General features: G+C 44.1%; 1 protein-coding gene across 1 annotated transcript in view; it reads left to right on the forward strand.

The window, feature by feature from the left end:
* Nucleotides 1-7,189: 7,189 nt before the first annotated feature.
* LOC141134662 (interleukin-1 beta-like) overlaps nucleotides 7,190-12,553 on the forward strand; it is a 37,617-nt gene continuing 32,253 nt past the window's right edge. The window contains exon 1 of the mRNA XM_073624105.1: nucleotides 7,190-7,337. The gene's annotated coding sequence lies outside the window, so the exon portion shown is untranslated. The remainder of the gene's footprint in view (nucleotides 7,338-12,553) is intronic.

Below are 12,553 nucleotides of genomic sequence, written 5' to 3' on the forward strand. Positions count from 1 at the left end.
CTATATTTTCTGTATTCTCTCGTTTTTCCCACCAGCCAGGGATTTCCATCAATGGAACCTCTAAGCAGTTACAAAATTTAGGCGTGTCTTCGGAGAATCTTAAGATTGCCGATCGACCCTCTCTACGTCCAATAAGACAAGCAGGAAAGCCCCAAGTATATTGGATATTATGCATCTTCAACTGTTCCAGGAGAGGTTTAAGGGTTCTTCTTCTAGCCAAGGTCTCCGCGGACATGTCTGGAAAAATTTGTAGGGTAGTCCCTTCATAATTGACGGGTTGGTTAGATTTCATGTATGCCCTGATCTGATCTTTATCCTGAAAATTATGGAATCTAGCGATAACGTCTCTTGGGGCATCTCCTGTCACTTCAGCTGGCTTCCTGATCCGATTAATTCTGTCAAACTTGATCATAGTGGTTACTCCAGGTGCGTTTACAATATGGCCGATGATTTTGTCCGTTTTTCTTTGTAGTTTTTCTTTTTCCCCTCGCATTTCCGGTAGACCTCTAATCCAAAGGTTTTTCCTTCTGTCGATTTTCTTGGTCCTCGATTTTATATAGTATATTCCTTTGATCTCTTTGCATCTCAGCCATCTGTACTTTAAGCTTTTTTATCTCGTCACCCTGTATGACCAGCCTTTCTTCTGTATCCTCGACTCTTTTCAGCATGTGGTTCATACCTTCGTGAAGGGATGCTATCTCGCCTTTTATTGACGTTTTCCATTTCATCCTTTGTTGGTAACTGTTTTTTTTTGTCTAGTTTCCATTGTGTCTTCTTCCTCAGTCACCTCCCTTCCTCCCGTAGGGTTGTCTATTTCATCTGACTGTTTGCTCTGTCCGTTCTTTTGTATGCTATTTGAGGTGATACTCTTAGTCCCAGTATGTCTCCCCGGGCTTACTCTTGAACCCTCCTGAGTCATATATTTTTTAATAGTTCCCGGACTGGTGCTTACTCTGGGTGGGTTTGCTACTGCCCCCTGCGCTGATTTATCCCTCATTTCCCCCCCGTACTATGCGCTATGGTGATCGATGAAAATCGCCAGACTTTTCTATATATGCAATTCAGATATTTTTTAATAAAAATATATAAATATATATTTATAAATATACAAATATATAAATATGTAAATGCGACCCAACTGGTAACCAAATAGACTTTCAGCAGTTTGCCTTCTGTGTATTATATACTTCCAAACCTTATTAGCTACAGCAACTTATCTGCTACTACTTTCTATACGGTTTACTTGTTATGTGTCACAGTAAATCACACATTAGATCACAGGAGAGAAAAAAAAGCCCCAAGTACATTATTGCAATACCAGATCCAAATTTGGGGTTCCTATCCCTAAGTGGCCCCAAGATATGGGGCCCCAAAGTCGGGTTGCAGAATGTCAAGCACTTCTGCAGCAGAGAATGACATTTTGTGGCCCGACTTTGGGGCCCCATAGTGCTAGGAACGCCAAATTTGGTGTGCTAACACAGTGGAACTAGCAGTACAACATATCCAAATTTGTTATTTTGTTAGTCCAACTGTGTGAGCACACCAAATTTGGGGTTCCTAGCACCAAGTGGCCCCGAGATATGGGTCCCCAAAGTCGGGTCACAAAATGTCAAGCACTTCTGCAGCAGAGAATGACATTTTGTGGCCCGACTTTGGGGCCCCATATCTCGGGGCCACTTGGTACTAGGAACCCCAAATTTGGATATGTTATATTGTCAGTCCAACTGTGTTAGCACACCAAATTTATTTGGGGTTCCTAGCACCAAGTGGCCCCGAGATATGGGGCCCCAAAGTTGGGTCGCAAAATGTCAAGCACTTTTCTGCAGCAGAGAATGACATTTTGTGACCCGACTTTGGGGCCCCATATCTTGGGGCCACTTGGTGCTAGGAATGTTTGGCTGCATTTGGCGTCTGGAACTTGGAAAACGTTTGCGTCTGAACCCATTTTTTTGCTTCTGGAAAAAAGAGGTTAAACGCAACTGCCTAAAAATGCCAAAAAACGAGACTGTGTACATGGACACATAGGATAACATTGAATGGGTTCAGGGGCAGTTGAAAAAAGTCTCCAACTGTCTCTGAACACAAGTTTAACAGCGTTTCGTGTGCATGAGGCCTAACAAACAACTGGCCACTGCCACCACCTATAACTGGCCTTCACAGCAAAGAGCACACGGAAGGGCAATGCAGACAAAACCAGAGAAATTCCCAGCTCAACTCATTAACCAGTCTGCTTACCAACCAAATTAACCTGTTTAATGCCATGTACACTCGGAATTTCCGTCAGAAAAAGTCCGATGGGAGCTTTTCATCATATATTCCGAGAGTGTGTATGCCCCATCGAACTTTTTCTGTCGAAAATTCAGACGGACTTAGATAGAGAACATGTTTTCAATCTACACCTCTTCCCTGGGTCAGCTGATAGCCTCTCATGGCTTTCAATATCATTTCTATGCTGATGACACACAAATCTATCTCTCCACCCCTCAACTCACTCCATCAGTCTCCTCACGCATCACTAACTTACTAACCGACATATCTGTATGGATGTCACACCACTTCCTCAAACTCAACTTGTCCAAAACCGAGCTTATAATATTTCCTCCCCCACGTGCCTCTTCCCCTGACTTCTCTGTGAAGAGCAATGGCAAAACCATCCACCCGTCCCCACATGTCAGGGTGCTAGGTGTTATTCTAGATTCTGAACTCTCCTTTCAGCCCCACATCCAATCACTTTCCAAAGCTTGCCGCCTCAACCTCCGCAACATCTCTAAACTACGTCCCTTTCTAACCAGTGAAACTACAAAGCTCCTGATTCACTCCCTGGTTATCTCTCGCCTTGACTACTGCAACTCACTCCTCATTGGCTTACCTTTAAATAGACTATCCCCCCTTCAGTCCATCATGAATGCTGCTGCCAGACTCATCCACCTTACAAACCGATCAGTGTCTGCTACCCCTCTCTGCCAATCCCTCCATTGGCTGCCACTCACCCAACGAATTAAATTCAAAATACTAACAATAAGTTACAAAGCCATCCACAACTGTGCCCCCAGCTACATCACTAACCTAGTCTCAAAATACCAACCTAAACGCCATCTCCGTTCCTCCCAAGATCTCCTGCTCTCTAGCTCCCTCATCACCTCCTCCCATATCCGCCTCCAGGACTTCTCCCGAGCCTCACCCATCCTCTGGAATTCCCTACCCCAATCTGTCAGACTGTCTCCAAATTTATCCACTTTTAGGCGATCCCTGAAGACTTTCCTCTTCAGAGAAGCCTATCCTGCCTCCATCTAACAACTGCATTATTTTCTCCATTAGCTCATCCCCCACAGCTATTACCCTTTTGTATAACTTGACCCTCCCTCCTAGATTGTAAGCTCTAACGAGCAGGGCCCTCTGATTCCTCTTGTATTGAATTGTATTGTACTTGTACTGTCTGCCCTAATGTTGTTGTAAAGCGCTGCGTAAACTGTCGGCGCTATATAAATCCTGTATAATAATAATAATAATAATAATGTTCTAAATTTTTCTGACGGAATAAATTACTATCAGAAAAACCGCTCGTCTGTATGCTGTTCCGATGAGATTAGCAGAAGGAGCCCAAAGGGTGGCGCACTGGCTATTGAACTTCCTTTTTCTAGTTCCATCGTACGTCACCGCGTTCTTGACATGGTCGGAATTTGGTGTGACGGTGTGTATGCAAGACAGCTTGAGCGGAATTCCGTCGGAAAAACCTTCAGAGTTTATTCCGACGACAAAACTGGTCATGTGTACAGGGCATTACAGTATGCGTTAAAACATATACTGTTAGGTTAATTCGGTTGGTAAGCAGTCTGTATACATACTATGCACAGTAGCACTTCTATTTTTCTGTATTCTGGGTGTAATTATCAGTATTTGTTCTTATTCTGTATGTATTTACTATGCATGATAGCATTTCTCTTTTTCTGCATGCTGGGATTGATTCTCAGTATTTGTTCTTATACTGTGCGTATGTACTATGTACCGAAGCATTTCTCTTTTTCTATATGCTGGATGTCATTTTCAGCATTCATTCTTATACTATTTGTATGTACTATGCCCAGTAACATGTATCTTTTTTGTATGTTGTGTGTAGTTTTTAGTATTTGTTGTTATACTGTATGTACTATGCACAGTAGCACTTCTCTTTTTTTTTGTATGTTGTGTGTAGTGGCGGCTGGTGCTCAATATTTTTGGGGGTGGGGGGAGCAAACAAACCTCTCCCCCTCACACCGCACCGCTGCTGCCATCACCAACATCCCCCGGGAGATGGGAGGCCGCGATACACTGTGCCCCATGTCCACCGTTTTTCAAGCAAATTAGAGCCTCCAGCTCTAATCACATACTTAAAAAAAAAAGTCATTGAAATCCATGCGTCAGGTGCCCTGCATATAGATTGGGGGCCGGATGCATGGATAGGGGGTGCAGCGCCTGTGCGCCCCCTATGGATGATCTGCCACTGGTTGTGTGTAATTCTTAGTATTTGTTCTTATACTGTATGTATGTACTATGCACAGTAGCATTTCTCTTGTTCTGTATGCTGTGTGTAATTCTCAGCATTTGTTCCTTTACTGTATCTACTATGCATTTCTCTTTTTTTGTATGCTGGGTGTAATTCTCAGTTCGTTCTTATACTGTATGATTAGACGATGCAGAGTCACACTTCTCTTATTACAGCTGAACTCTGGATACAAAAACTTAATATATTTGTCAATAATCACAAAGAATTTAAATCGATTTTGTGTGCACCAAATGTCTTTTCAAACCCAGATATAACCTTGTAAAAGCAGCGGTGACATCATTATCATGTTGAATATGCCTGTGCAGAGAGCAGAGCTGTGGGAGGGGCCAGCAGGCTCCACCCACTGCAGGCTGCCTGCAGAAAACTTCAGAACGGGGCGGATACAAGACCAGTCTGTCTGCACAAGGAGAGAGAGGAGCAGCAGTGACTGGTCTTTATTACTGGAAGCTTGGGCACAGAGGCACATTTTCACACTGGATTACTGCACAGGTCTGGAAGAATAACACAAAGTACATCAAGATTCAACTAAGAATACACATAACTCTTGTATTTAGACAATATTTGCTTATTCCAGATTTCAGCTTTAAATATGCTGGGTGTAATTCTCAGTATTTATTCTTATACTGTATGTATGGATGTTGCAAAATCCCATTTACCTTGTTGCGTATGTTGGATTTATTCTTCAGTATGTTTGGCGCGATGTGAGTTTTCATGGGTAATTTGTCAGGGCAATTGCTGGTGTTGGTTCTTGAGACATCATGGCACCATGGTTGTTATGGTGTCAGGAGGATTGAAGCGCATTATTTCTATTATTACATTGTAATATAGAATGAAATAGTTCAACTCACCATAATGTAGAATCAGAGATAGCTCTGATCATGTTACTTGCCACCATGGCCTAACACCAGATGCAGCTTGACACTTGCCACATCACTTGCCACTAGATGCAGCTGGTCACGTCACCTGCCACCAGATGCAACTACTTGTCACATCACCTGCCACCAGATGCTGCTTGTCCCTTGCCATGTCACCTGCCACCAGATGCAGCTTGTCACGTAACCTGCCCCCTAATTCAGCTTGTCACTTGCCACCAGATTCAGCTTGTCACTTGCCACCTTACCTGCCACCAGATTCAGCTTGTCACTTGCCACCTTACCTGCCACCAGATTCAGCTTGTCACTTGCCACCTCTCCTGCCACCAGATTCAGCTTGTCACGTCACCTGCCAGCAGATGCAGCTTGTCACTTGCCACGTCACCTGCCGCCAGATGCAGCTTGTCACTGTTACCTGCCACCAGATGTGGATTGTCACTATCCTGCCACCAGATGTGAATTGTCACTGTTACCTGCCACCAAATAGCAGTTTGTCACTAGTTTATGTAAATGTAAAAATCATGTCCCCCCCCCCAGCATTGCAGAGTACAGTACAGGTGCCAACAGCCTCTCCTCAGGGTGGGTAAACTAGCTAGTGGTACTGTCCCAGACTTAGGGTGGGCAGTGAGAGGTGACAGCATTCTCTCTGTGCTCGGCCGTGGCTACTCCTCTGTGTAGAGCAGTCTTCACAGCCCTTTAAGTAAGGGCGGAACATCGGTGCGGGCAATGAGACATGTAGTTATCTCTCTGTGTGGCCGCCGCACCACTGACAGAGTCTCTTTCACTGCGCGGCCGTGGCTCAGGGGTTGACGACTTCTGTTGTACATTATCTGCACACAATGAAAAATATTTCACTAAGGCCCCTTTCAGACAGGTGGAGTCTTCCAGCGGATCCACCTGCTCACTAAGGAATCTGTCTATCCATGTTCACTCACTGATGCAGAGGTCTGAAGAAGGAGCCGCATGTGCTCCGAAACGCGTTACCTCCCCTTCTCCCCACTGACACCATCAGCCTTGTGTCCCGCAGTGAACCCGGAACACAGGCTTCCCTGCTGCCTCCTCTCTCCAGCACGTACGAGAACGCTTTACAGCTGCTGGACGGCTCTACACTGCTCTCTACCACCGTGCTGAGGATGGACACTGGCCACAGATGAGGACTCCTGATTTTATCATGTTTTTTAACACTCAACAATCTTGTAAGTGCTTTTAACCCTTTGTACACTTTATTAAATTTTGCACACTGCACTTAGAGGCACCTTTTTCCTTTTTTTCCCCGATTTCCTTTATGGGTGGTTGGATGGAAACGGACCACCTGTCTGTCATTCGATCTGCCAGATGGATGGGAAATCCCATCCGTCTGTTTTTAGTGGACACAATCTGATCGGATATCGATGGGTGTCAGCAGACACATGTTTGTTTACATCCACCGCTCAATAGAGGGCAATGGATGGTCCGATCGGTCCACCTGTGTAAAAGGGGCCTTAGGGGTTTTGTTTTGCCCCTGGACATGCTGACAGTAGTGTAGAGGCAGAAAACAAAATCCACTATGTGTACATAGACACATAAGCTAACATGGGAGGAGTGTTTAGAGGAAGAAAAAATGCTTTAAAAATGTGTATGCATGAGCCCTTAGGCATACATAAATATTATCAATAAGGTTCTGGTTATAAGTCACATATCTATAATTAGGTGTGACTTTATGAATAAACTGCCTCCATAATTATGGAAGTTACAGGAAGACAATAAACCGGTAAGACACAAGTTTTTCCGGGCAGAATTGGGCTGTGTGCATTCTTACATGGCAAAATAATTTCCAGCATGAGGTGTCTCAACATATAAATGGGTGTGTGTACACCCAATAGTACAGGTGATTGTCTTCCCAGCAAAGGATCAGACGGTTCAGGACGCTCTCTAGTAAACAGGTAGGTGTCTGATTTAACATTGTTTTTGTTTGTACATTCAGCAGCAATGGTGATGATTTACTAAAGTAGTAAAGTGAATGTTGGCTTTGAAAACTGTATATTCAATGTGTAAAGTGTATTCCTATTCTTAAAGGGTAATGCCACTTTTGTGGGGAAAAAATAGCTAATAAAAACAAATATATAATATAGCACATACATTTTCTACACAAGCCATGTTGTAACTAAATGTTATTAAAAATGACCTTTCTTTTTTAGTCTGCAGTGCTGTGATTTTCGATAAAATTCAATGAAATATGGCAACCTGCAGGCAGTCTATACAAAGTTGGTGTATAGAACTTCCCCAGATATTTATTTCCTGCTTGTGTGATTGGCTCACTGATTTTCCCAGAAGTCTGCACTTCAGCCTGTTTCACATGAGCTTCAGTTTCTACAAGAGCAGTGTGAACAGCAAGCTTTGATAATGTATTGGCAGAGCATTCAGCAAGGTTTGTTGAAGCCATTCAGATCTGGCTTGTAAATGCTGAACACAGATACACCTCCCTTCGATAGCTCAGTTGGTAGAGCGGAGGACTGTAGTGGAAAATGTTGAACACAGATCTAATGGGCGTGCTGATTGCCACTTTAAGCAAGCTGCTAGGCTTTCAGCAAGCTTGAACAAATGCTAAAGCCTGCTAGAAGCTTGCTTAAAGTGCCAAATCAGCACTCCCATTAGGATCTGTTTTCAACGTTTACAAACTGCCGCTGTATGGAACTTTAAATGCTTCAACAAAGCTTGCTGAAAGCTCTGCAAATGCTTTGTCAAAACTTGCTGTTCGCACTGCTCTTATACGCTGCTCAGAAGCCCGTGTGAAACAGGCCAAAGATACAAGTCAGATTTTAGGCACCCCTGCAATAGAAATGCAAGTTTTGATGAGATGCTCCCCAAGGATCAATCACTTCTAAAGGGATGCAGAAACTGTAACTTTCCTCATTACAACACAGAAAAATCAACAGCTGATTAATAATGAATCAGACCCTCTTAAAGAGGAATTCTGGCCTCCCTCCAAAAAATTTAAAGTCAGCAGCTACAAATAATATAGCTGCTGACTTTTACTATTAAGGCACTTACCTGTCCTGGCATCCAGCTGTGTCCTCACCCGCGTCTCCATCTTGAATAACGGAAGCCTTGTGGCTTCACTGCCGGTTTCCTATTGCGTATGCGCAAATCACACTCCGCTTTGTGAATGGACCGAACTTCTGGCTCACTTCGCTGTAGCAGTCAAAACCAGGTACCCTCTTCCCCCCCAAAAAGTGCGAAATGTGGCAGAAGAGGGGAGGGGGGGAGGCAGACAAGCAGAGCTTCCCCTTTTGGGTGGAGCTCCGCTTTAATTGAACAGTCTGGTGAACCAAAAAGCTTTTTCTTCACAGCTAACAAAAAGTTTAGACTCTTCTAAAAAACTTGTTAAAATCTTTGCAATGTACATTGATTACCCAGAGGGGTTTGTATGTTAACAACAAAAGCGGAGTTACACTTTACCATATAAAATCATTCACCTTGAATAGGAGTGATTTCTAAAGCAGGCTAGGTTCTATGACACCAGATATTCCATGATTAATTCAAACCATATTATGTCACTATATTTCATTCAATCTATATTTTTAACAAAATCTTTATTACTTATAAATTGCAAGCCAAGCTCCCACTGTTAGCTTAAAAGCTGAAGTTTAGTAAAAATGTTTTGGGGACACGGCATCAGGGAAATATATTACATCATAGTTCAGAAAGCATCTTTTCACATATTTAACCATTTTATAAAATCTCATAGGATTTGAGTTAGAGTTAGACAGTCATAACGGTGATCACACAATCATTTCTATGTATCCTTATTTCATATGCACATGATACATATTCTCAACTTGTGGTCAGAATGTTTTTCCAGATTCACAAACCTATACAGTGTTTTCCCCAAAGTTTAAATGCCTTTGTCTCGCCTTACAATCCCTATAGAACAGGGGTAGGCAATCTTTCAGAGGTTGAGGAGATCTACCTGGGCAGCATGTGGGAAATCAAAGCTCCCCAGCAGGGGGGGACGGGGTTGGGGCATTGGCGTCATCCTTTAAAAAAAAAAAAAAATAAAACATTCAATAAAAACACTAAGGGCCGGTTCCCACTGCGGTGTCAGACATCGCATGTGATTCGCATTGCACTGCTGTGCAAATCACATGCGATGTCTGTATGATGCGAATTCAGCCAGAGTGTATGGCTAAATTTGCATCGCATTCATGCAGGAAAACTCGTGCAGGACCCCTTTTTGGTCCGCACCAGAATCGGATCGCATGGGTGTTCACACCCATGCGATCCGATTCCTGTCCAAATTGACAGTTCGCACTGCGATATGTGAACCAATCTGGGGGTGTCATTATCTTTGTATTGAGACTCCCAGCGGTTCGCATAGGGCAGTGTAAACTGCCGGCGGGAGACATGCGATGCAGGAACCGTACTGGATGCGCAGGGTTCCCGCATCGCTGCAGTGTGAACTGAGCCATAGTGTGTCACAGTAGTGTCTTGTGCCCCGCTTCAAATCACTCACCCCCATCACAGTTGTATCCTCTACCATCTCCTCCTCCACAGCGGTGTCCTCTGCCTCCTTTCACATCACCCCCCCCTAGTAATATACAATGCCCCCCCATAGCAGTGCCCTCTGTCCCCCTACAGCAGTGTCCTCTGCAGCTCCCTACCCCCCCCCGCAGTGCCCTCTGCCACCCCATAGCAATGTCCTCTGCCATCCCCCCAGTAGTGCCCTCTCCTCTGCCCCCCCGCATAGCACTATCCTCTGTTTCTATCCCCCAGTAGTGTCCCCTGCCCCTCTATAGCTGTTTCCCCTGTCGCTCCCAACACACAGCTGTGGGTAGCTCTCTCCTACCTTACAGGGTCTGTTCATCACAGAGGAGTTGAGAGGCTGCACAGTGCTGAATGGAGGGCAGGACCAGGAGCTGCTTTAGTCAACTTTTCATGCTAACAAGCTCATGATTGGTTGCTAGGACTGCCTAGCAAACAATCATCGGCTAGTTAACTTGCAAAAGGTAACTAAAGCACCTCCCAGTCCCGCCCTCCATCCAGCACGGGTTTGCCTCTCGCTCCTCTCTGCTAGTGAAAGGAGAGCAACGTCAGTGTTTCATCAGATTAGGCGACCCGTCAGAATTTGTAACGCAAGTTACGTTCTGTCGCCGCCATCTTGCTACACCCCGCACACCTCCATAGTAAGGCTACACTGAGAAGGGGCTGTTCTAACAGATAGCCGCTACCCGGCTTACTGCGTATGCGCAGCCGAAAAGACGTTGCCTTGTGGCCACCTTGGTACACCCGCACTCGTCCGCAGTAAGCCTAGAGTTCGAAGAGTTCGAAGTCGGCAAGTGGACATCCATATACTGGAGTCTTGCTTTTCACAGTTATTTTTAAACGGTAAACTCAGCTTATATAGTGAAATGCAGTATTTAGAACGCCGTAACACTGTTTTGATGTTAGATTTTAAAAGCAGCAGTGTTCAGTCACATCAGCAAACCTGAGAGATCAGCAGGCTTGCTGCTGCTTTTACAATTCAACATCAAAACAATGTTACAGACTTCTAAATACTGCATTTCACTATATAAGCTGAGTTTACTGTTAAAAATAACTGAAAAGCAAGACTGGGTGTGTGTATAAAGATGTCCGTTTGCCGACTTCTAACTCTAGGCTTACTGCAGATGAGTGCAGGTGTACCAAGATGGCCACGAGGCAACCTCACTTCGGCTGCGCATCGCGTATGCGCAGTAGGCTGGGTAGCGGCTATCTGATAGAACAGGGGCAAGCAGACAACTTGTTACACCCACCAGAGTTTTGCATGTCACACCTTTTTTTAACAGTAAATGGAGCTTAGAAGGTGAAATACAATATTTAGAAATCCGACTGACTTTTTACATGTTCAATTTTAAAAGCAGCGGCAACTCTGTAGATCTCACAGGTTTGCTAATCTGACAGAACACCTCTGATTTTATAATTCAACATGTAAACAGTCTATAAGGTGAAATACAGTATTTAAAAATCCGACAGCTGTTCTGTCAGATTAGCAAACCTGTGAGATCTACAGATTTTACATGTTCAATTTTAAAAGCAGCAGGCAAATCTGTAGATCTCACAGGTTTGCTAATCTGACAGAACAGCTGTCGGATTTTTAAATACTGTATTTCACCTTATAGACTGTTTACATGTTGAATTATAAAATCAGAGGTGTTCTGTCAGATTAGCAAACCTGTGAGATCTACAGATTTGCCTGCTGCTTTTAAAATTGAACATGTAAAAAGTCAGTCGGATTTCTAAATATTGTATTTCACCTTCTAAGCTCCATTTACTGTTAAAAAAAGGTGTGACATGCAAAACTCTGGTGGGTGTAACAAGATGTCCGCTTGCCCCCTTCTCAGTGTATCCTAATGCCCTGTACACACGATCGGACATTGATCGGACATTCCGACAACAAAATCCATGGATTTTTTTCCGACGGACGTTGGCTCAAACTTATCTTGCATACACACAGTCGCACAAAGTTGTCAGAAAATCCGATTGTTCTGAACGCGGTGACGTAAAACACGTATGTCGGGACTATAAACGGGGCAGTAGCCAATAGCTTTCATCTCTTAAATTATTCTGAGCATGCTTGGCACTTTGTGCGTCAGATTTGTGTACACACAATCGGAATTTAACCGATCGGATTTTGTTATCGGAAAATTTTATATCCTGCTCTCAAACTTTGCTTGTCGGAAATTCAGACGGAAAAAGTACGATGGAGCCCACACACGATCGTAATTTGTGACAACACAATCCGATTGCACTTTTTCCATTGGAAAATCCGACCGTGTGTACAGGGCATTACTGTGGAGAAATGCGGGCTGCAGCAAAATGGCAGCGACGGAACGTCACTCCCGTTACAAATTCTGAAGGGTTGCCAAATCAGGTGGAAGCATCGGCACAGCCCTGATCGAGATCTGCCATGTTTCTGTCCGGCACAATGTACACTCAGGGATGCATGTTAAGACCCACGAAGATCTGTGCGGTTGTCTGCTTGTCATGGATTTAAACAGGCTGGCTACACGCATCACCTGTGCATCCTGGGTGGGTAAATGCGGCACTCTGCATCGGTGTACTGACCAATATGTCCATGTGAATGAGGCCTTACAAAAGGGTTTTTGGAAGACAAGTCTTA

The sequence above is a fragment of the Aquarana catesbeiana genome, linkage group LG03, assembly GCF_042186555.1.
Source record: "Aquarana catesbeiana isolate 2022-GZ linkage group LG03, ASM4218655v1, whole genome shotgun sequence".
NCBI lineage: Eukaryota > Metazoa > Chordata > Amphibia > Anura > Ranidae > Aquarana > Aquarana catesbeiana.